Source organism: Protopterus annectens, chromosome 9.part0, assembly GCF_019279795.1.
Source record: "Protopterus annectens isolate FY-2018-M chromosome 9.part0, PAN1.0, whole genome shotgun sequence".
NCBI lineage: Eukaryota > Metazoa > Chordata > Ceratodontiformes > Protopteridae > Protopterus > Protopterus annectens.
The window spans coordinates 575,817,309-575,839,278 of record NC_056743.1 but is presented as its reverse complement, the minus strand read 5'-3'; positions in this window follow the sequence as shown (position 1 = coordinate 575,839,278).

Genomic DNA, 21,970 nt, shown 5'->3' with positions numbered 1-21,970 from the left:
TTAGTCAGTTAGCAACCTAATGTCTTTAGCTTCCATATTCTACTGCAGACCCCACATTATCTTCCAACCCAAAGCAGTAGTGCAGAGAAGGCATCTTCTCAACATCTGGAGCATCTCAGAGGCCTCTCCCCAGTCTTCTTTGTACAGTCCTCCTTTTAATAATTGCTTTCACCCCTCTTTTGTACCCAGCCAGCCCATTCTACTTATCCTGTAGGACTATATAATGAAAAAATGTATTTTTAAAGTAAGCTGGAAAGTATAGTTAAAGCTGAAGGTATCACAGTCTATAACTAGTGGGTGGAAAGATATAAAAGGGAGGCTAAATTAAGTTTAATCAGTTTAAGGGGAGAAGCTTTTTTATATTTCTTATATACTCATTAGAACAAACAGATGGTGAAAGAGTAGGAGGGGCTTCTGATGTCAAATATGCATGACAGCTGAAGAGCTACTGGGCATGAAAACACAACAAAGGCAAGCAGAGTGATAGTGCAGTTAAACAAAAATAAAAATAAGAAAGCAATGCAAGTATTCCAACTATAAAACAAAGCAATCAAAAATGCAGAATGTTTTTCCTGTCATTTTTCACAATTAAACCTTGACCAATGTTCCCTACCTTAAATAAGAATTTCTCAGATTCTAGAACAGTTCATAAACTGCTAAACCCTTTGGGCTCACAGAATGACACATAATTCTTTACTTCCTGGTCCAAAACTAAAATTGTTTAGACTACAATAAAAAAACAAACAAAAAAATAAATAAAGGCAGTAGTATATATTTCAACATAACTAGCATTTTGGAAAATCTACCACTATTCATTTTTCGAAGCATGCAGGTATCGATATACATAACTGTTACATTTTATTTATTCATTCATTCATGAATTCAGTTTGGTAGCCATGGTAGAGCACTGATCCAACTCGACCTATTTTAATCAAAGCCTAGACAAATATAAATGACAACTGACAGGTAAGTAAACAAGAATGAATACGAACAAAAATGTTGTGTGCAGATAGCAATGAATCAATAAAAGTGATAATACTGGCATACACAGAGGACAACAGGAAGGGGTGGTTAGAGGACAGATGGAAGAAGAAGAAGCAAAAGAGAGTTAAATAGTGAAGGGATTGAGCACAACATGTAGATGACAACAAAAGGAAGCTAAGGGTACGCAGAAATCAACTGTCACCAATATACACAATGTGGAAGAAATGTCACGTTAGTTTAGGCAAATAATGTGAGAAAGACTTGTGAAGGGGAGAGTGGAGAATTAGGTGATATATCCAGTGGGAAAGCATTTGCAAATTTGCTTGGACTTCAGATGGCCTTCAAGCCAAGTAAGAAATAATGGGTATGACATAAAGGTCATTAAGATTAATAGGAAGGTATTCCCAGAGTATGGGGGGCTAGGATGGAGAAGGCATGATTAGTGAAATGAAGTCTGGTACTGGGACACTGAAGAAGTATTCCAGAATAGTTAAGACTTCTTAGAGTGCAATGGGGAGGGGGGGGGGGTTGTATCTAAAGATGTTGAATGCAAGGGAAGGATAGGAGTGTTCTTTGAGGAGCTTTTAGAGTTGGGATCCAAGGAACAGGATGGCATGTTGTTGGGCAAGTAGCCAACTGACTTTATTAAGTATGACAGGGTTTGCTATCAAAATGTTGAAATGAACAACAAATTCTAATTATTTTGTCGAATATCCTTCTCAAGTTTGGCAATATTGCTTTAGCAGAATGTTGCCAATCATCACCTTGATGTCCGCATTTGAAATTATTTGAAATGTGAGGATAAACCTTCAGGCTGTTGTGGTGAAGCTGCCATGAAAATTATAAGTATAAAGCATATGTTTTTATGGTTTTGCAGGGGGCAAGCCCTACTGCACCCCCACAGCCCCTGCATATTATATATTTCACTCTTGAGATTGCACTGCAGTGAGGAAGAGAGTAAATTTCCAAATCCCCACTGTAGTGTGATCTTCAATCAGAATGTCAATCTCATATTAGTGACTGCACACTAACATTCACTAATGTTGAGCCAAACATTTCCAGATTGACATCATGGAAACTGGGAAACACGCATTCATCCAGCCCAGTTTTGAGTAATTGCTGTTCCACATTTTGATAGTAAACCATGTGATACAATAATGTTAATTTCTAGGGGAGAGGGTAATGAAATGGCAGATAAAGTTGCCTATAGTTTTGTCTGTGGAGTTTTTGCACAACCAGTGGAAGTCCTTATTCAAGCTATGCTATTTGTCTGCCTTTGCTTGTGGCACTCCTGGTTGGCCTAGAGAGAAGGGGGAATTCATTTGCCATTTTGGTGTAGGTGAAGGTGAAAGCTCAGTGTGGGATCAAGGTACATACCAAAGTCTTTAAAGGAGAAGACTTTGTTATGGGATTATCAAGATGGTCATGCATAAGAAGTATTTGAAAGTTTTTTTTCTATCATTTAGGAGAGGTACCAAACAGCATTACTTTAGCTTTGGAAGTATTCAGCATTAGGTTTTTATTATTAAGCCATTTGATAAAAGAAAGGAAGTCAGTTTTAACCTTTGCTAGTAGCCCATTTTTAGCAGAGGCCCAGTGAAAATAGGGTTGCCACCTTTTCAAATGCCCAAAGTGGGACATTTTTGGTACAAACATCAGATTTTGCAGGGCAAAACTTACCCATGGCCAGTACAAAGGACAGAACTTCATTTTTTTTGCTTAAATAAAGGCTTATTATTGTAGCATTTTAGTTGCTTATTCTGTTTCTTATAACATTCAAGTGCTTTAGATACAGAATAACTGTTTTATGCAACTATTACATAAAATATAGGAAATATTTTTGTCCTAAAATCTCAGGACATTTGCCATTTTTTCAATTTTTTTGCAGGACACAACTGCCCAAAAAGGGACTGTCCCTCGCAAATTGGGACAGGTGGGAACCCTAAGTGAAAAAAGCTGCAAATTATTACAAAAACATTTTAAAAACAAACATTTTACAAGCTTCAAAAATAATATAAAACATATACAGTTTTTAATTCTACCACCTTAGACATAATGTGAAAACACTGGCTAAAAATAGATACAGCTTTTAGGACAGCAATTTATATTCACAGCTATTTTAGCCAGTTTAGAGAAATTGAGGGTAAGTTAGTATAATGTGAACAGGAACTGCAATCTGAAATGAGAGGGAAAAACAGAGTTATGGCATAAGTTGATAGAGTCAATGGTGAGAAATTAATTAAAGCTAGGGAGTAAGGAAGTTTAAGGTATAAATAGGTATTGTTCATATTTAGGGATGCAGTTCATCCTGGGTTGAGCTAGAGCAGAGACAGATTTTGGCTAAGTAGACTGTTGAAATGGTTTTAAAAGAATGGAGAGACGACACTGACCTGATGGATACAAGTAAGAAGTTCCTGGCCTTAGCAGCTTGGTAGAGGATAATAAGAAGTTATGTACTCACCGTAACGTTCCATCTGAGTAGGTAGCTTCATTTGTCTGCAACCTGTGGGTCTTGGATCCGATATCGGATCCGAGCCGGCAACTTGTTTCAAGCTAATGGATCCAAGCTCCTAGCTCCTCCCCTCACCCATAATCCCCTGCTAACCCTCCATGACCTCAGATCGAGTTTGCCCCTCAATATATACCCAGAAACGGGTATCCAACTAAAATAGATCCGAAGAAGGCCAGGGGGAAGGAGGGGGGGATGGTTGCAGACAAATGAAGCTACCTACTCAGATGGAACATTATGGTGAGTACATAACTTCTTAATCTGAAGTAGGGAGTTCATTTCTCAGCAACCTGTGGGACAGAGTCCCCAGCTACCTGAACCTTGGGTGGCCATCATGGAAGGATATTGCGAAGCACCGCAGAGCCAAAGGATGCTCTCCCTCTAGAAATCACGTCCAGTTTGTAGTGGTTAATAAAGGTATGAGATGAAGCCCAAGTGGCTGCCAAACAAATATCATCCAATGGAACTCTAGACTTGAAGGCCGCAGAAGTAGAGATGGAACGAGTGGAATGTGCACGAACTCCTTCCGGTGCGGGTCTGCCAGAGGCTTGGTACGCCAATAGGATACATTGAGAAATCCAGTGTGATAGAGATACTTTTGATATTGCTTTCCCCAAATTAAATTTGGCAAAGGAAACAAACAGCTGGTCAGATTGTCTATGACCAGCTGTTCTATGAGTATAAAAGTGAAGCTGCCTATGAACATCTAATGAGTGCAGCTTGTACTCTCCTTTATTCTGATATTTAGGGAAGAAAACTGGTAAATTTATGGATTGATTTATGTTGGTTTCTGATGCTATCTTGGGAAGAAAAGAGGGATTGATCCTGAGGTACACTCTGTCTGGGTGAAAGATCAAATAAGGAGGCTTCACAGAAAGAGCTTGAAGCTCCGAAACTCTTTTTGCTGAAGTGATGGCTACAAGGAATGCTGTTTTCCAGGACAAGAATTTGAGATCTACTGAAGCAGTGGGTTCAAAAGGTGGAGCAGTCAAGGCTTGAATAACTAGTGAATGATCCCATGGTGGTACGGCTTCTTTTATAGGGGGTCTAAGCAAGAAGGTGCCCTTGAGAAAGGTTTTACACAACTTGGCCGACATCAAAGGCCCTGTATCATGTCCCACATGGTAATGTGAGATGGCTGCCAATTGCACTTTGACAGTTAAACAACTAGCGCCTTCCTGAAAAAGTTCGGTTAGGAAGTCTAATATGGACGGAAGAGGAGCCGTAAAGGGATCTAGATCATGATGCTCAACCCAGATGGAGAAACGTTTACATTTACTGTGGTACACTTTCCTGGTGGAAGGCTTATGCGCTGCCACAAGGATGGCTTTGACTGGTGAAGAGATACCGGGAGTCCTAACTAGGAGTGGAACTGGAGCAACCAAGCTGTCAGTTTCAGATTGTCCAGGTTTGGGGTCGGTAAATTCGACGGATGGGAGATTAGATCCTGACTGGGATCCAGAATCCAAGGAGGATTCACTAGGTGAGACCACAGGTAAGGGAACCAAATTTGCCGAGGCCAGAATGGGGCAATGAGGATCATCCTGCTCTCCAACCACAAGGCTTTCTGTAAGAGTTGCAGCATCAGGGGTAGAGGAGGATAGGCATAAAGTAGACCGGGTGGCCAAGCATGCACCAGAGCGTCTCTTGGAGTTTCCCCTGGAGGGGGAATCAAAGTGAAGAAATTGCCGCATTTGGTGTTTGAGGGAGATGCAAAATGATCGCAGCAGGGTTGCCCCCATATTGCGAATATCTACTTCACTACTAGTGGATTGAGAGACCACTCGTACGGGGTAAGAAGGGTGCGACTGAGTTTGTCTGCTAGGATGCTGGTCCGTCCCGGAATGTGAGTTGCAATCAGAAAGCGGTTGGTGGAGATCGCTCATTCCCACACTCTCATGGCTTCGCGGCATAGAGAGTAAGATCTGGTTCCCCCCTGTTTGTTGATGTACCAGACAACCAACATGTTGTCAGACTGAACTGCAATCATTCCTATGGGGAGGAAATTCTGAAGTGCTTGCAACGCGAGCAGCACCGCTCTCATCTCCAGAACGTTGATATGCAGGGAGGCCTCTGTGTCGTTCCACGTGCCTTGGACCGTCCTGCCTGAATAATGCCCCCCCACCCGAGGCGGGAGGTGTCCGTGGTCACCGTGGCAAGAGGGGGAGAGGTGCAGAAGGGACGGCCCGTATGGAGGTCTGGAGCTTGGAGCCACCATAAAAGAGCCCTCCTGCAAGCCTTGCTGATAGCAATGGGGTGGTGAAGAGGAAGGGATAGATAGGACCATTGCACTAGAAGTGTCCATTGCAGTACCCGCATATTCAGATGGGCACATGGAAGGAGCGTAATCGCTGCCGCCATGGAGCCTAGTGCCCTCAGGACCAATTCCGCTGATGAAGTCTCTGATTGGAGGATAGCCCGCACATGGAGTTGCAAATTCCGGATTCTCTCGGAAGTTAGAAAGGCTCGTAGCTCTCTGGTGTCTATTCTGGCTCCTATGAATTCTATGACTTGTGTCGGGGCCAGAAGGGATTTGTCGGCATTTATGGTGATGCCTAACTGTGGGGCTAGGCAGAGAAAGAAATCCCTGGCTGAGCAAAGTAGATGCCTTGTTGGGGCGGTCAGGAGCCAGTCGTCCAGGTACAGAAAGACCTGTATTCCCTGGAGTCTCAGGTGGGCCGCAATCACTGCTAATACCTTGGTGAACACTCTGGGGGCTGTGGTGAGGCCAAAGGGAAGAACCCTGAACTGGTAGTGACTGGCTCCCAGCCGGAAGCGGAGGAACCTCCTGGATCGTCGATCCATTAGAATGTGGTAGTACGCATCCTTGAGGTCTACAGAGCACATCCAATTGTTCTCCCTTAGAAGGGGGAGAATAGATTGAAGAGTGACCATTCGGAATTTTTCCTTGGTTACTGACAGGTTCAAGCAGGAAAGGTCTAGAATCGGTCTCAAGTCCCCCGTCTTTTTTGGCACCAAGAAGAACCTGGAGTAGAACCCTAATCCAAGCTGGTCTTGGGGGATGGGCTGGATGGCTCTTTTTCTTAGCAGCTGCTGAATTTCTGCGGCTGCGGCCTCCCTCTGATCGGGTGTTACATCGGGGAGGTTCTTGAATTTGGGGACATGGAGTAATGGTATTTTGTACCCTCTGGATATAATGCGAAGCACCCAGCGGTCTGTCATGATGGACTCCCATGCCACTAGGTGCTCTGAGAAGCACCCCCCGACTGCCTCCAGAGTGGAGCAGCCGGGCAACCCTTCAGGGCTGCTGCGTGGGCCATTCAGAGAAAGGTTCTCTGGACCCAAAGTTTCTCGGAGCCCCTCTGCCCCTGGGGCGGCGTCCTCCCTGTCCTCCTCTGCCACGGAAGGACTGGTTGTCCGGAGCGGGTTGGGAATGTTGCGATTTCCGGAACCACATCTTCTTCTGACCCTTTTGGTTCTTCGAAAAGGACTGCTGGGGAGCAGAGAAGTGGACTCTGATGGCAGACAACGTCTTCCCATATTTCTCGCTCTGGACAAGTGTCTCGCAAACAGTTTTGCAAAATAGGGCAGAACCATCGAAAGGGGCGTTCACAAAAGACGCTTTAAAAGGCTCCGCAAAGTCACAATGACGGAGCCAGGCCTGACGTCTCATGACTAGGCCTGCTCCACTAGCCCTAGCGGCTCCCTCTGTGGCATGGGACAATAGCCGCATAGAGGTATTTGAAATTGATCTTAGAGTGGCCATTCGGGTGGAGTACAATTGCTTGTCATCCGCCGACATGGACTCAGGAGGGGAGGCAGCGTATTCTTTGATAAGATCCCGCTGCATCCTGATGACATGTGCCATATAGTTCAGAGACCTTACCGAGAAGGTCGCTGAACTAAAAACTCGCTTCCCTAAGCGGTCCATCGAGCAGGACTCCTTGCTCGGTGGATGGACTGAGGGGCTCTCCTGAGCCAGTTCCCTCTTCATGGCTGCCGCCATCAACATAGCATCTACGGGGGGCCCTTACTCCAGTGCGATCGGTCTGAGGGGGGGCTAAGTATTCTGTCCGGGCATTTTAGTATTGGCTCCACGGTGTCCGGAACCTTCCACGCCCTGGTGGTAATGAGGTCCACCAAGGGTTCGGCCGGAGAGGACACCCAAGAGGTAGATGGGCCTGCTTCGAATGTCTCCAGAAACACAGACTCATCGGAGGAAGACTTGGGGGCAGACCACCCACCTCTGATCCTCAGCATCTCCATGATGTCTCCAAAGGAGACATCCTCAGGGGGTGATCTTGGGGAGCCTTCCCCTTCCTCCAAACCCGTGTCCTTAGTTAAGGACTCAGGGGAGTCCACGTGCCTCCTCTTGCACTTATGCTTGCGGGGCACTTCCTCAGGGGGGCTGTCCGAGGAGGCCTCACCAGCAACATCCTGTTCCAATGGAACCATCTGGGACATTGAAGCAGGCTGTCCCTTTGGCCGGGTGATGGAAGCCTGGTCCAGCAGAGAGGGAGTGCAGGGAGGAGCCGAGACAAGGACAGGGGGTCCGGATGCTCTCAACAGAGCCATCTCCACAACATCGAAAGCCGAGGGGGAACCACTCTCTCTTGGATCCGAAAGTCGGCTCCCACTCGGATCCGATGAAGGGATCGGAACCGGCGCTGAGACCATTGGATCCGAAGGACCAGTGCGCTCCAACCTGGACAGAGCTGAAGGCACACTGAATCCCTCGGATCCAAAGCTCGGGCCACGGCTCCGAGAGGTCGGATCTGACAGGCTCGAGGGCAGGGTCGGATCCAAAGCATCAAGTACTGTCGGTGCCGACCCACCCCCGGCTCCAACGCTGCTCGGCTCTGAATGCTCCGAACCCGGATAGCGGGTCAGAGAAGGAGCAATAGGATGGAAAAAAGGTGTCGAGCTCCTCCCTGAAGAAGGGGGGAGGCAAGAGCACTCCCATCTGCAGCTGGGCCTGGATGAACCTTCGCATCATCCGGTCCAAGTCTGCATCGGACATACTAAAGGTCGATCTCAAAGAGGTCACCGAGGTAGGCCTGGAATGCTGGCTCGATGACCTCGATGGAGATCGGGCCTCCTCCTCCTCGGGCCCTGGGGAGAAACAAGGGGATCAGAGCCGAGGAGGAGGAGACCTAGAAGCAGTGGAGGGAGAAGCCCACTTAGCTGGCGGGGCCAAAACAGAGGTCTCGGCCGGCCGCCTGTGGTGCTTCTCCCTCCGTTTCTCCCTCCTGGCCTCTCTGTCCTCCGACACTTTAGCGGGAGTTTGATTCCCAGACGGAGGAAGGGGGGCAGGAATGGCAGCAACCACAGCCTGTGGTGGAGCCACGGGAGCAGCGGTGGCCGGAGCCGAGTCCGGGGGGTAAAAGTCCCACCAAGGCCAGCTTCGACCTCCGCTCTTTCAGTGCCCTGGGGTTGAACGCTGCACAAATGGTACAGCCTGAGGTGAGGTGTTCAACCCCAAGGCACCGAATGCACTGAGTGTGGCCATCAGCCGGGGAGAGCTTATGGCCACACTCGGTACATTTAGAAAAAAATGGCTTTTGGGGCCTCATCCATACTTAAAGAAAAGGTAATGTAACACACACACACAGGCCCCAAAACACAACACACAACATGCACTCTCTAACGACCAGCGAAGGGAGGGAAAACTACTTAAAAGAAATTATTTTTGACTCTTACACACTTAATATTTTTGTGAAAAAATAAGAAAGTTGACAGAAAAATATAAACTTAACTGCTAAGTACTAGACGAGCTCACAGGAATCCAGCTATCCACAAGTGCGGCAAACTAGATCTGAGGTCATGGAGGGTTAGCAGGGGATTATGGGTGAGGGGAGGAGCTAGGAGCTCAGATCCATTAGCTTGAAACAAGTTGCCGGCTCGGATCCGATATCGGATCCAAGACCCACAGGTTGCTGACAAATGAACTCCCTACTTCAGATATGAAGTTTAACAAGTTTAAGGGGAGAACATTTTTTATATTTATTATAAAAAATTCTCTCCTTAAACTGATTAAACTTAATTTATCCTGTACAGACCATGCTCAGTAAATTTGATGTGTTTGGATAGAGAGGAGTTTTTGGTCATTGGATCATATTGACCAAGTGGCAACATAGTTGTATAGAGTGGTATTTAGTGCTGGACAAGCAAATGTATACTGGATAATTTTATAGGTGATAAGAATTTGTGCATATGTTAATTGATGGGGTAGTTTTAACCAATTTAGGCTTTTTAGTGCTATGCAGTGGTGGGTTCTGAAAAGGGGTATCTGTTGAAAATTTGGTAACTTTTTTATAGTATTGCTTTAGTTTTGCATTTTATGATATCTGGAGTTTAGTAAGGGTGGAAGTGCCATAAAGTAGTGAAGAGAGGTGGTTAGCTGTGACTTGTGCAATTTTATTTGTGTTGGTGAGAAAGTGTCTTGCTCTATAAAGCATCCTTATTTTTGTTGATTTTTTTTAATGCAACTTTGCAACTACAGGTCAAATTAACAATTATCATCACCAATCATTGCTAATAATTTGCTATGAGAACTGACTTCAGTGGTTGTATTATTTAGAGAACCATTTTTTTATGAGAGAGGGATTTTGGGAAAAATAGTAATAGTATTTTTTTTTTTGAGTATGAGATGTGAGTTACAAAGCCATGTTTCAGTAGCTGTTAAAGCTTCCTAAGTAATTTTTAGAAGATGTACATATGAGGCACATGAGTATGGAGCCAACTCCCTCTGAGTGAGTAGGTCAATGTAGGACAGGATGCTATGCCCATATTGCTGTCAGCTTCATCAGATGTCCAGGATGCTAACTGAACTTGGGTCACCTGGGCAGCAGTCAAGGCTTTATGTTTCACATTATATTATATTCTGTACTTTTAAATAGGATTTACACCTTAACTCCATTTTAGTAGCTCTTATTATAGCTGTGGCTGCCAATGCTGTGGGCTGATGGCCAAAAGCTGTTTACAGTGGTGCTGATAAAAATGTCCTTGTCATTCACATATCCAGCAGCATATGGTCAGGCAGAGACATTTAAGTGGTGCCATCCTGGGATGATGTCATGAGCAAACATGATACAATGAATGAAACAGAGGACTCATTGTTGGTAGGCACATCTGTTAACTCCACCATTCCATATTTGCTACTATTTCTGATGAGCCTAGATGGTTTGTTATAGCATGACTCTGTATCTAGTTACTCAAACTGAGGTTAGCATGTTAACATGGCATCTAGCACTGCTTCACAAGCACATTATGCCAGCTGCCAGTACATAACAAGTTGAAGGCAGTCCATATACACTGGCTAGGTTTTACCTTGGGATTGTGAACTGTCTTTCTGTATACGCATATTGGAATAGTTCTGCAAAAGCATTTAGGGCAGGTTGTGGGTTCACAGACTGGTTGTTCTCAAACATTGCAGAGAATATTGTGAGTGCTTATAACTATACACGGTGATGCAGGAAGGCAACATACTGAACATTTAAAGGCCATGTATGATCTGGTATAACAGCTAACACAGTAATACATGATGGTGTTGTTTGAATATACTCAGACCATGTTGTCTCCAGAACACCAGTCATCAACCTTTTTACTTGCTTTGATGTGGTTCATTCAGGCACTGCCCATATAACAGATGGTATTTAGATGTGTGGTCACGGCCACTGAATGTCCTGGTCTGCTGCTGTATTTTGACATTGTAAAGAAGGTCAGTTCAGTTTTTAATATATTTTGGTTCCTAGCAATCTTTTGCTCTTCATGGCATGGCCACTTTCTCCAAATCTGGTTCTAGATGATGAACTTTAAAAGCCCTCCATACATAAAGTCCAAATCTGTCCAATCTTGTTTAATAATAGATGACTAGAAGTAAATATATTACTTCTGTTCACAATAAGGAACATGCTAGAAATAGACCTACGTACGGGATAAATCAGGGTACGTGATTTTGGTGACCACGATGTAGATGACCCTCAGATGAATACAGGTCAAGCCTCTTCTTCTATTGTGTGTGTGCCTCTCCTATGCATATTTTTGGTAACTATATAAAAGCATTTATTTAAACTGTGTTGATGGGGTTAGTCCCTCTAGGCTAATGGCCTCTTTCAGGTGTGGTATTCATACTGACTAGAGAAAATTTGGCCAGACCACCATGGAATTTCTTCTATTCTTACTTAAGGGGAAGTGCTTGAGCTGATGTGAAGGAGAGAAAAGCTTTGCTACAGGAGTCAGAGAGTGGACTAAGTTGTAATAAATATTTTGGTACAATGGAGCTGACAAAACCTATAGTACAATAAGTTCTAACTGTAGTACTGCATTCTCGTGGATTACAAAATTAGAAATTGGTTAATTTGTTGGACAGGCCTGAAACTGATTATGAAAATTATTCCAACATCTTATACAATGAAGCAAATACATAGAAGGACCATAAAAGTAAACTTCAAGCATGTTTATTAAAATGAACCCAGTGCACAGGGACAGGTAAGCACTTTCACAGTTTAGCTTCATCAGACCAAAATATTGCACATCCCATAACCAAGTTTAAGTACAACAACCTGGTCAATCAAACTGCATGATGAAAATCACATGATAAAAAGCATTGGGTTCTACTTTAAGCACACATTAAGTACAATATAAAACATGAGTTTATAGCTAACTTTCACCATGAAAGCAAAGACACAAACAACAAAAACCAACATTCTACGATAAAAAAAAAATATATATATATATATATATATATATATATATGTCCAATTATTAAAATTAGATATCAAAACAAATGGTAGCATATGACCTAGAGCAGCCAGAGTCAGAGTGGCCCAGGAATTATCAAAGCAGGTATAAACAGTCTCAAAGCACTAAAGAATACATCGATTGACCAGCCACAGTGTATGATAATAAAAAGATTTCATAACAAGCAAAATGATTACAAATGTAAAACAGTAATTTAAATAAAACAGAATTAATTCATCAGGAAAATGAAATTAATACTGAAAGATAGAAATCCAACATTTAGAAAAACTCTGACTAATTAGCTATAATTTAATATCAAACTGAAGAACACTGTTCCTGATCTAAACTAAATATTACAACAGAGCAAAAGCAGGGTTACAGTTTTTGGTGAGTCCTTTGGGTATCCACTGCTCAGTACAACTGTGAACTGTATACTCAAAACTACAAACTCAACTCAACTGAGCTCAACTGTTTAAACTGTCTTTAGCAGACTCTCTTATAAGGTAGGTTAACTGTCTTAACTGTTCCACTTTTTATTTTCATTTCACTCTTTGAAAATCAACAAACAGCTGTTTATTAAAGTTTCTTCCTGTTTTCCAGTCTCTGACAGTAAACACAGAGCATCTGAACACATTCTGATGACATCATCTATAGATCAGCTGACTCTGAGACAGTTTGCATTTAGAAGCTCCTGCATAAACATGCACAGTTACAAATGTTAAAGTACACTGTTCAACTTTTTAATCATCCTGTACAAAGTATTAACATGTAATAACGTATTTACAATATCATAGCTAGTCTTGCTGGCATAGATTACACAGGCTTGAGCATTCCTATCATACCAAATCTTTTTCTGCTGTTGGGCTAATGCTAATTTCTCTTGGGCCAAACCCATGAGCTCCTTAAGTCTTGTCCTGAAGTTACAGATGTATACCACAACAGACTCTTTGTGGCATTCACTCTCACCTTCCCCTCATATGAAATCAAATCAAAAGGCCAACCTCACTCTATGCCCATATAACAACTCAAAGGGTGAAAACCCTGTAAGATTGCTGTGGCACTTCCTTGTATGCAAATAATAGATGGGGCAAATACTTGTGCCACTTCCTTTTAAACTGGTCTACAAATGTCTGTAGCATAGTCTTTAATGTAGAGTTTAACCTCTCCACAAGACCATTAGTCTGGGGATGGTAGGGAGGGGGAAATCTTTAGCTGTTTCACCCCACAGCGCTTCCACAAACATGTTAGTAGCTCTGGCATGACATGAAGTTGGTTCTTCAGTCAGTCAGTATCACCCTACTTTGCTAAAAATTTCTAGCAAAGCATTTGCCACCTTCTCTTCCTCAACAGATGACAAAGCTGCCACCTTAGGGTATCTGGTAGCATCATCCACTACCACCAGGATATATTTATTCCCTGTGGAACTTGCAGTATTCAGGGGTCCCACATTATCCATGGCCACCCTCTGAAATGGCTCTTCAATTACAGGCCAAGGCAATAACGGAGCCTTAACCTTGTCCCCTGCCTTGCCAATTTTTTGGCACTGTTCATGAGTCCCACAATATCCTGCCACATCATTTGCAATCCCAGATCAATAAAAAGTTTGCATAATACATCTCTTAATAAGTTTTATACCCATATGACCTGAAAAAGGAATGTCACGTGCTATAACTAAAAGTGTCAGATGAAAAGCTCAAGGCACTACTAACTGCTGTATTACCTCACATTCTAGCCCATCTTCAGGAGTCCACTCTCTATACAGCAAACCTTTGTTCCAGTATACAGGCTCCCCTCTTCCTTGACCCTCAAGTGCCTCCTTAGCCACCTCCTTCAAGTGTTGTAATGTAGGGTCCATAAGTTGAGCCTGCCTCAACTCTACTTTTGTGGCCCTCCCCCAGCTCCCCTTCCAAAGGAAGCCTAGTACCTTCCAACAGCTGTGCCTCACTGTCAATCTTAGTACTACTACTCACTTCTGTTATTTCAGTTATCATGTTTAAGGGAACATTAGAACCTATCAGCAGCTGTGGCTTACTTTCAGACTTACTGCTACAGGATAGCTCCTTCTCTGAAACAGCCACAACACCAGTCCCAGCTTCAGGTATGAAATCTGTCTGGGTCTCCCCCAGGATACCAGACCTACATGCCTGTTTCCAAGCCTGACTACACATCACTACATGTACACAAGTTACAGCATCATGAAAATCATTCCTTATCTGGACATCTGCAGGAATATCCTCAAACACACCAACCTACTTGCTTCCTCTTCAACCCTACCAGTCAAGAGGAACCCTAGCCAAAGGTATTTGGAATGGGGCCCCTCCCAAAGCTCTGACTGGAGTGGACTGCCCTGACAGGTACTGCTCTTCTTTAATCACTGCAGACCTCACAATGGCTATATCCGAAGCTGTTTCTCTCTTAGCAGTAACCTGTTTACCATCTACTAAGCTAGGATATAAATGTTGGTGATAGTTTGGCACCCCTGTTGTTTACAAATAACTTACCAAATAACTTGCTGGCTCCCTCACCTTCTGTTTCTCACATTGCCTCAATGGACAATTGGTTATGTTCTCTCTCTGGTTACATTTGAAACATCTAATCCTTAACCATGTACTTGGACTAGTAGTTTCCCCTGTTACTGATGTACTGTTGGAGTAGTTTAGACTAACCCCCATGGGTACCCTTAGGTCCATGTGCAGCACTGGGTATCCCTTTCTTATGCATTGGTACTTTGCTTGCTAAGTAGAGAGTCCCTTTCCTCCCCAACTCCTCCACAGAGTTACACTCTTGGTCTGCTAACCAGATTCTCATGTCATCAGGCAAAGTACTGAGGGCTATTTCCCCTCACCAAAATGTCTGCCAGTCCTTCAAAAGTGGTGAAAGTAAGTACTTAAATTAGCAATATAATCATGTACACTTTCATCTGCCTTGTGTATATGTTCACAAACATTTTTCTATAAGCTTCAGGTGTTATTTTATAAGAATCCAGATGACATTTTTTTACATTATCATAATTAAAAAAATCTACATCAGACAATTTTGACATGCCTTGAGCAGCTTTTCCATTGAGTAATGGAGTCAGGAGCTGAATAAAACTATCAAAGTCATCCCCATCCCTGTATTGAGCAAAAAGTTTACTGACATTTACAGCTCCTGGGATCTTGTTATTCCCTTCCCCATTATCTCCATGACCCTCTCAAAGGGTAAGAAGATACACTTCATGCCAGTGCTGTCTCTCATTTTCCTCAGGTTCTAAATGTCTCAGTCTTTCTTCAGTCTCCAGACAGTTGGCTTTCAGTTTATACTGACACTGTTTCTCCCTATCTTCAACCTCCAGTTGTTTGGCCTCCAGGCACAGTCTCTCTAACTCCAGATGGATGTTTTGGTCCTCTGGACAAAAGGCAGACTATCCTGTCCTCTTTCAGCAGGTGGCATATCCCCAACATCAAACTGGATATCCTCCCAACCGCTGGTCTGAGCTGTGGCTGCACCTAAGGCTGAGATCATAGCTTCCTTAGTCAGGTTGGCATGCACCAGTCCTCTGGATTCACACTCCTTGGCCAACTGGTTCTTTCACAGCTTACTATAGTTTTCTGCTTACATCTTTGTCTGCTGTCCCTGACTAACTAATTAAAAATAAATAAAGCTGTGGTGGGATGAGATTTTGTATGTTTATCTTGTGGCTTTCGAGAGTGAAGACCTTAATGACAACTACCCACAGGCTATTGAAATTCAAATAAAATAGCACAACTGCCACCAGTATGTGATGTCCCAGTTAATATCCCACCAAAATGCCACCAATATGTGATGTCCAGTTAATATCCCACCAATATGTGATGTTCCGTACTATCTTGGGTCAGTAACTAAGGAACTTCAATCCTCACAACTGATTCTAATGTGAGACTGTCACTTAAAAAGGAGTAATATTTCACAATTTCTCCTAAGAGCACAAAAGGAACATACTCTATAACCTGAGACTGGACTGTATACTTCTGTCCACCCCTAATGTAACTCTTTATTACACACTCCAGAGTAATTTGTCCAGTTTAAGACCTCTGGTATACTTACACTTAAATAAACTGAATTTCACACATCCAAACACTTCTGGGAAAGCCTGACACAGACTTCCAGCTGTGTCCCTTCCCTCAAATGTTATGGAAAAATGTTGTCACCAGAGTGCCTACATGCCCTTTCAAAGGGCATTTAATGATTAAAATTAGATATCAAAACAAGTAGTTGCATATGACGTAAAGCAACCATGCTTTTGGAGTGGCCTGGGAATTATCAAAGCATGTATAAGCACTCTGAAATCACTAAAGAATACACTGATTGACCAGCGACAATGTAAGATAATAAAAAGATTTAATAATGAGCAAAATGATTAAAAATGTAAATAAGTAATTTCAATAAACAAACAGAATTCAATCACCAGGAAAATGAAATTAATCCTGAAAGACAGAAATCCAACATTTAGAAAAACTCTGACAAATTATCTATACTTTCCTATCTAACTAAACAATACTGTCTCTGATCTAAACTATTTATTACAACAGAGCAAACATAGGCATACAGTTCTTGGTGAGTCTTTTGGGTATCCACTGCTCAGTAGAACTGTGAACTGTGTACTCAACAAACTCAACTCAACTGAACTACAAACTCAACTGAACTCAACTGTTTAAAATGTCTTGAGCAGGCTCTTGTACAAGCTAGGTTAACTGTCTTATCTGTTCCAGTTCTTATTTTCATTTACTCTTTGAAAATCAACAAATGGCTGTTTATTAAAGTTGCTTTCTGTCTTTAAGTTTCTGACAGTAAACACAGAACATCTGAATGCATTCTGATGACATCAGCTGTAGATCAGCTGACTCTGAGACAGTTTGCATTTAGAATCTCCTGCATTAATGTGGCAAGTTAGAAATGTAAAAGAATACTATTCAACTCTTTAAACATCCTGTACAAACAAAGTATTAATCAACATGTAAGAACTTATTTATAATATCACAGCTAGTCATGCTGGCATATAATACACAGGTTATCTGAAACTATGCAACTTACATCTCTCCTCCCCCTTACCTCCAACAAATTCCATCTCTACTCCACCCCCCACCTCCAACCAATCCCATCTCTTCTCCTCACCTAATCCCTTTCAATTAAATATTCATTCCCACTTTGTCTTATATCTTCCTGTTCTCTGTCTCACTCCTCCATCTTACCCTAAAATGCCCCTACAACATCCTGACACTTCCCTTTATACCTAAATCTAACAATGAAAATATCACCACTTCCACAAACTCTCTTCATCCACTCTATTACTGCTCTTCTCCTACTAACTGCTTTCTCTGCCACTTCTTATTCCTCTTACAAACTTCCTCCCCCCTCTTATTCCCCCACCTCCAATATCCTCCACCAACTCCACCCCTTCTCATCCCACTTTCACACTATATCCCCTGCCTAATTCAACCAAACCCATTTCACTATTTCAAACTCAAACTGCTACCCTACTCTATTAAACTCCATACTCCCAAAGGAAAACTGTTCTTTCCACAAACTACTATAAGTAATGCAAATATCCTGTTCTCTTCTTCCTCTATCCTGCTTTTCCTAGCAGGAGACATACACCCCAACCCTGGTCCTCAGACTACTACTATCTTTTCTTCCCCTACCTCACCCAATACCTCCAACCACAAATTCCTTAAGCTAGTTACAATCAATACCCAGAGTTTAAAAAAATAAAATAACTATCTTCCATGCCTGGCTTAACCATACTCTTCCAGACATAGTATCACTCTCTGAGACATGGCTAAAGTCCCACATCACTGACTCTGAGATCCTTCCCCATGGCTTTCAAGCACTCAGATGTGACCGCCAAATCAAAAAAGGAGGAAGAGTAGCATTAATTTATAACAGCCAGCTTAACCTCACTCCTTACCAAAACCCCATTCCTCAATTTTGCAATGCTGAAATAGTCATAGGAATACTCAAATTGAATAACTATAAAAGTATTTGCATTATGAGCATCTACATTACCCCTGGAAATAATATCTCTACTCTTGAAAACATTCTACTATGGTCCTCAACTAATATTAAACTAGAGACATACATATTAGGAGATGTGAATATAGACTGGAACAAAATTAATAGCAATAATCCCTCTTTATCTATTAATCTACTCAACTTCACTCAACTAATAAACGGCATTACCAGACCTAATAAAATCACCCCCCCAGGGTCCACCTTGGACTGGATCTTAGCCTCCCACCCAAATAAGATATCTCACTCTGCTATCCTACCAGACACCATGAGTGACCATCTCCCAGCTTCCATTCTCCCAGCTACCCACTCCTCCCCTCATCAACACCAATTTACCTATACTCGTAATCTTAAAACCTTCAACCCTTCTATATTCTCAGAACCACTTAAACCAACTGGAACAATCTAAAATCTCTTCCCCTAGATGAAGCCGTACATTTCTTTAATACAACCTTCCTAGACATTCTAAATGCCCAAGCACCTCCTAGAACTAAGCGTATAAAACATTACTCTGCCCCATGGCTAACTAAAGATACTAAATCACTTATGCAACAAAGAGACAAGACTTGGAAACTTTACAATCAGAAAAAAATCCCTGACACCCTCCGCAAATACAAGCAACTCCGTAACCTAACCAAAAAGCTTATTACAAAAGACAAAAAATCCTACTACATTAAACTACAATCTACACATTAAAAAAAAAAAACAGTTCTGAACTCCATAAACTCTCTTCTGCACCCAGGTACAAAAAGCAATCCCTGTCCTGATAATAATTTAACAGACATAGAAATTGCCACCCAATCAACTCTTTCTTTACCAACTCCATAGCTGAACTCACTAAGACCATCCCCAATAATATCTCCTCCCCTCCACTCAACCCTACATTCCCTTCCCCCACTCGATCTCCCTCTTCCACCCCTCCCCCTATTTTCCATCTAAAACCCATCTCTATCTCTCACATCAAAAAGCTTCTCACTAAACTCAAGCCTTGCTCCAATGCCCCTGACAATATCCCCTCACTCTTCCTAAAGCTTCTCACCAAACTCAAGCCTTGCTCCAATGCCCCTGACAATATTCCCTCACACTTTCTAAAGCTTCTCACTAAACTCAAGCCTTGCCCCAATGCCCCTGACAATATCCCCTCACACTTTCTAAAGCTTCTCACCAAACTCAAGCCTTGCTCCAATGCCCATGACAATATCCCCTCACACTTTCTAAAGTTTGCACCAAACTCAAGCCTTGCTCCAATGCCCCTGACAATATCCCCTCACACTTTCTAAAGCTTGCACCAAACTCAAGCCTTGCTCGAATGCCCCTGACAATATCCCCTCACTCTTTCTAAAGCTTCTCACCAAAATCAAGCCTTGCGCTAATGCCACTGACAATATCCCCTCACTCTTTCTAAAGCTTGCACCAAACTCAAGCCTTGCTTCAATGCCCCTGACAATATCCCCTCACTCTTTCTAAAGCTTGCACCAAACTCAAGCCTTGCTCCAATGCCCCTGACAATATCCCCTCACTCTTTCTAAAGCTTCTCACCAAACTCAAGCCTTGCTCCAATGCCCCTGACAATATCCCCTCACTCTTTCGAAAGCTTGCACCAAACTCAAGCCTTGCTCCAATGCCCCTGACAATATCCCCTCACTCTTTCTAAAGCTTGCACCAAACTCAAGCCTTGCTCCAATGCCCCTGACAATATCCCCTCACACTTTCTAAAGCTTGCACCAAACTCCAGCCATGCTCCAATGCCCCTGGCAATATCCCCTCACTCTTTCTAAAGCTTCTCACCAACTCAAGCCTTGCTCCAATGCCCCTGACAATATCCCCTCACACTTTCTAAAGCTTCTCACTAAACTCAAGCCTTGCTCCAATGCCCCTGACAATATCCACTCACACTTTCTAAAGCTTCTCACCAAACTCAAGCCTTGCTCCAATGCCCCTGACAATATCCCCTCACACTTTCTAAAGCTTCTCACCACACTCAAGCCTTGCTCCAATGCCCCTGACAATATACCGTCACACTTTCTAAAGCTTGCACCAAACTCAAGCCTTGCTCTAATGCCCCTGACATTATCTCCTCACACTTTCTAAAGCTTGCACTAAACTCAAGCCTTGTTCCAATGGCCCTGACAATATCCCCTCACACTTTCTAAAGCTTCTCACCAAACTCTAGCCTTGCTCCAATGCCCCTGACAATATCCCCTCACACTTTCTAAAGCTTCTCACCAAACCCAAGCCTTGCTCCAATGCCCCTGACAATATCCTCTCACACTTTCTAAAGCTTGCACCAAACTCAAGCTATGCTCCAATGCCCCTGACAATATCCCCTCACTCTTTCTAAAGCTTGCACCAAACTCAAGCCTTGCTCCAATGCCCATGACAATATCCCCTCACACTTTCTAAAGCTTCTCACTAAAGTCAAGCCTTGCTCCAACGCCCCTGACAATATTCCCTCACACTTTCTAAAGCTTGCACCAAACTCAAGCCTTGCTCCAATGCCCCTGACAATATCCACTCACACTTTCTAAAGCTTGCACCAAACTCAAGCCTTGCTCCAATGCCCCTGACAATATCCCCTCACACTTTCTAAAGCTTCTCACTAAACTCAAGCCTTGCTCCAATGCCCCTGACAATATCCCCTCACACTTTCTAAAGCTTGCTGCAGATGCCATTGCCATCCCAATTAGCATTCTCATTAACCGATCCATTCATGAATCTTACGTCCCCAAATTGTGGCTTGCTGCCTATATCCTTTCTCTTCACAAAGGAGGCAAAAACAATAATATCTCTAATTTCCATCCAATATCCATTCTCTCCCCAATATCAAAAATTCTAGAAAAATGCATCCACCACCAACTTATGCCCTTCCTCTCATCAGTAACCACCTCCTTACCCCTACTCAACATGGCTTCCGCCCCAGCCATAGTACAATAACCACTCTCCTCTCATTTTTAGACATAGTAAACCATGCTGGGGACTCAGGAGAAATTGTATCCACTGTCCTTCTAGATCTTTCCAAGGCTTTTGACACTGTCTCTCACTCCCACCTTCTAACTCACCCGTCTAACCTCAATCTTGATCAGCATTCGCTTACCTGGTTCAAGAGTATCTTTCTGACAGATCCCAGGCTGTGAAATGGAAAACTAGTACGTCAATCTTCCTTCCAACCCCAACCGGGGTTCCCCAGGGTTCAATACTTGGTCCAATGCTCTTCAATATATTCATTAATGATTTCCATGCAGCCATTCCCAACACTAAAATAGTACAGTATGCAGATGACTCTACTTTAATCTGCTCTGCTCCTAATCTTCCTGCTCTCCAAGCAATTACCCAATCTGCCTTTACAGCCACTGAGAACTGGATGTTTCAAAACCACCTCTCCCTTAATGCTAATAAATCCAAAATCCTACTTTTCTCTCCCTCTAAAAACCTGCACCTTAACAAACAATATTTCAATATTACCAGTAATGCCAACTCCCTAATAGAAGTTGTCCCCTTCGCTAAACATCTCGGTGTTACTATCGACGAACACCAAAAATTCGATACTCATGTCCAATTAAATATAAAAAAAAAACATCAAAAACTTGTGCTACTATACAGAAACTCTCACTTCCTTTCTCCCTCTACCAGGCAAACTCTTGCCACTACCTACTTACTACCATCACTATTATACGGTGCCCCTCTTCTAACCAACCTTACATCCTCCATCTCCTCAAAACTAGAAATCTGCTACAACAAAATCTCTGA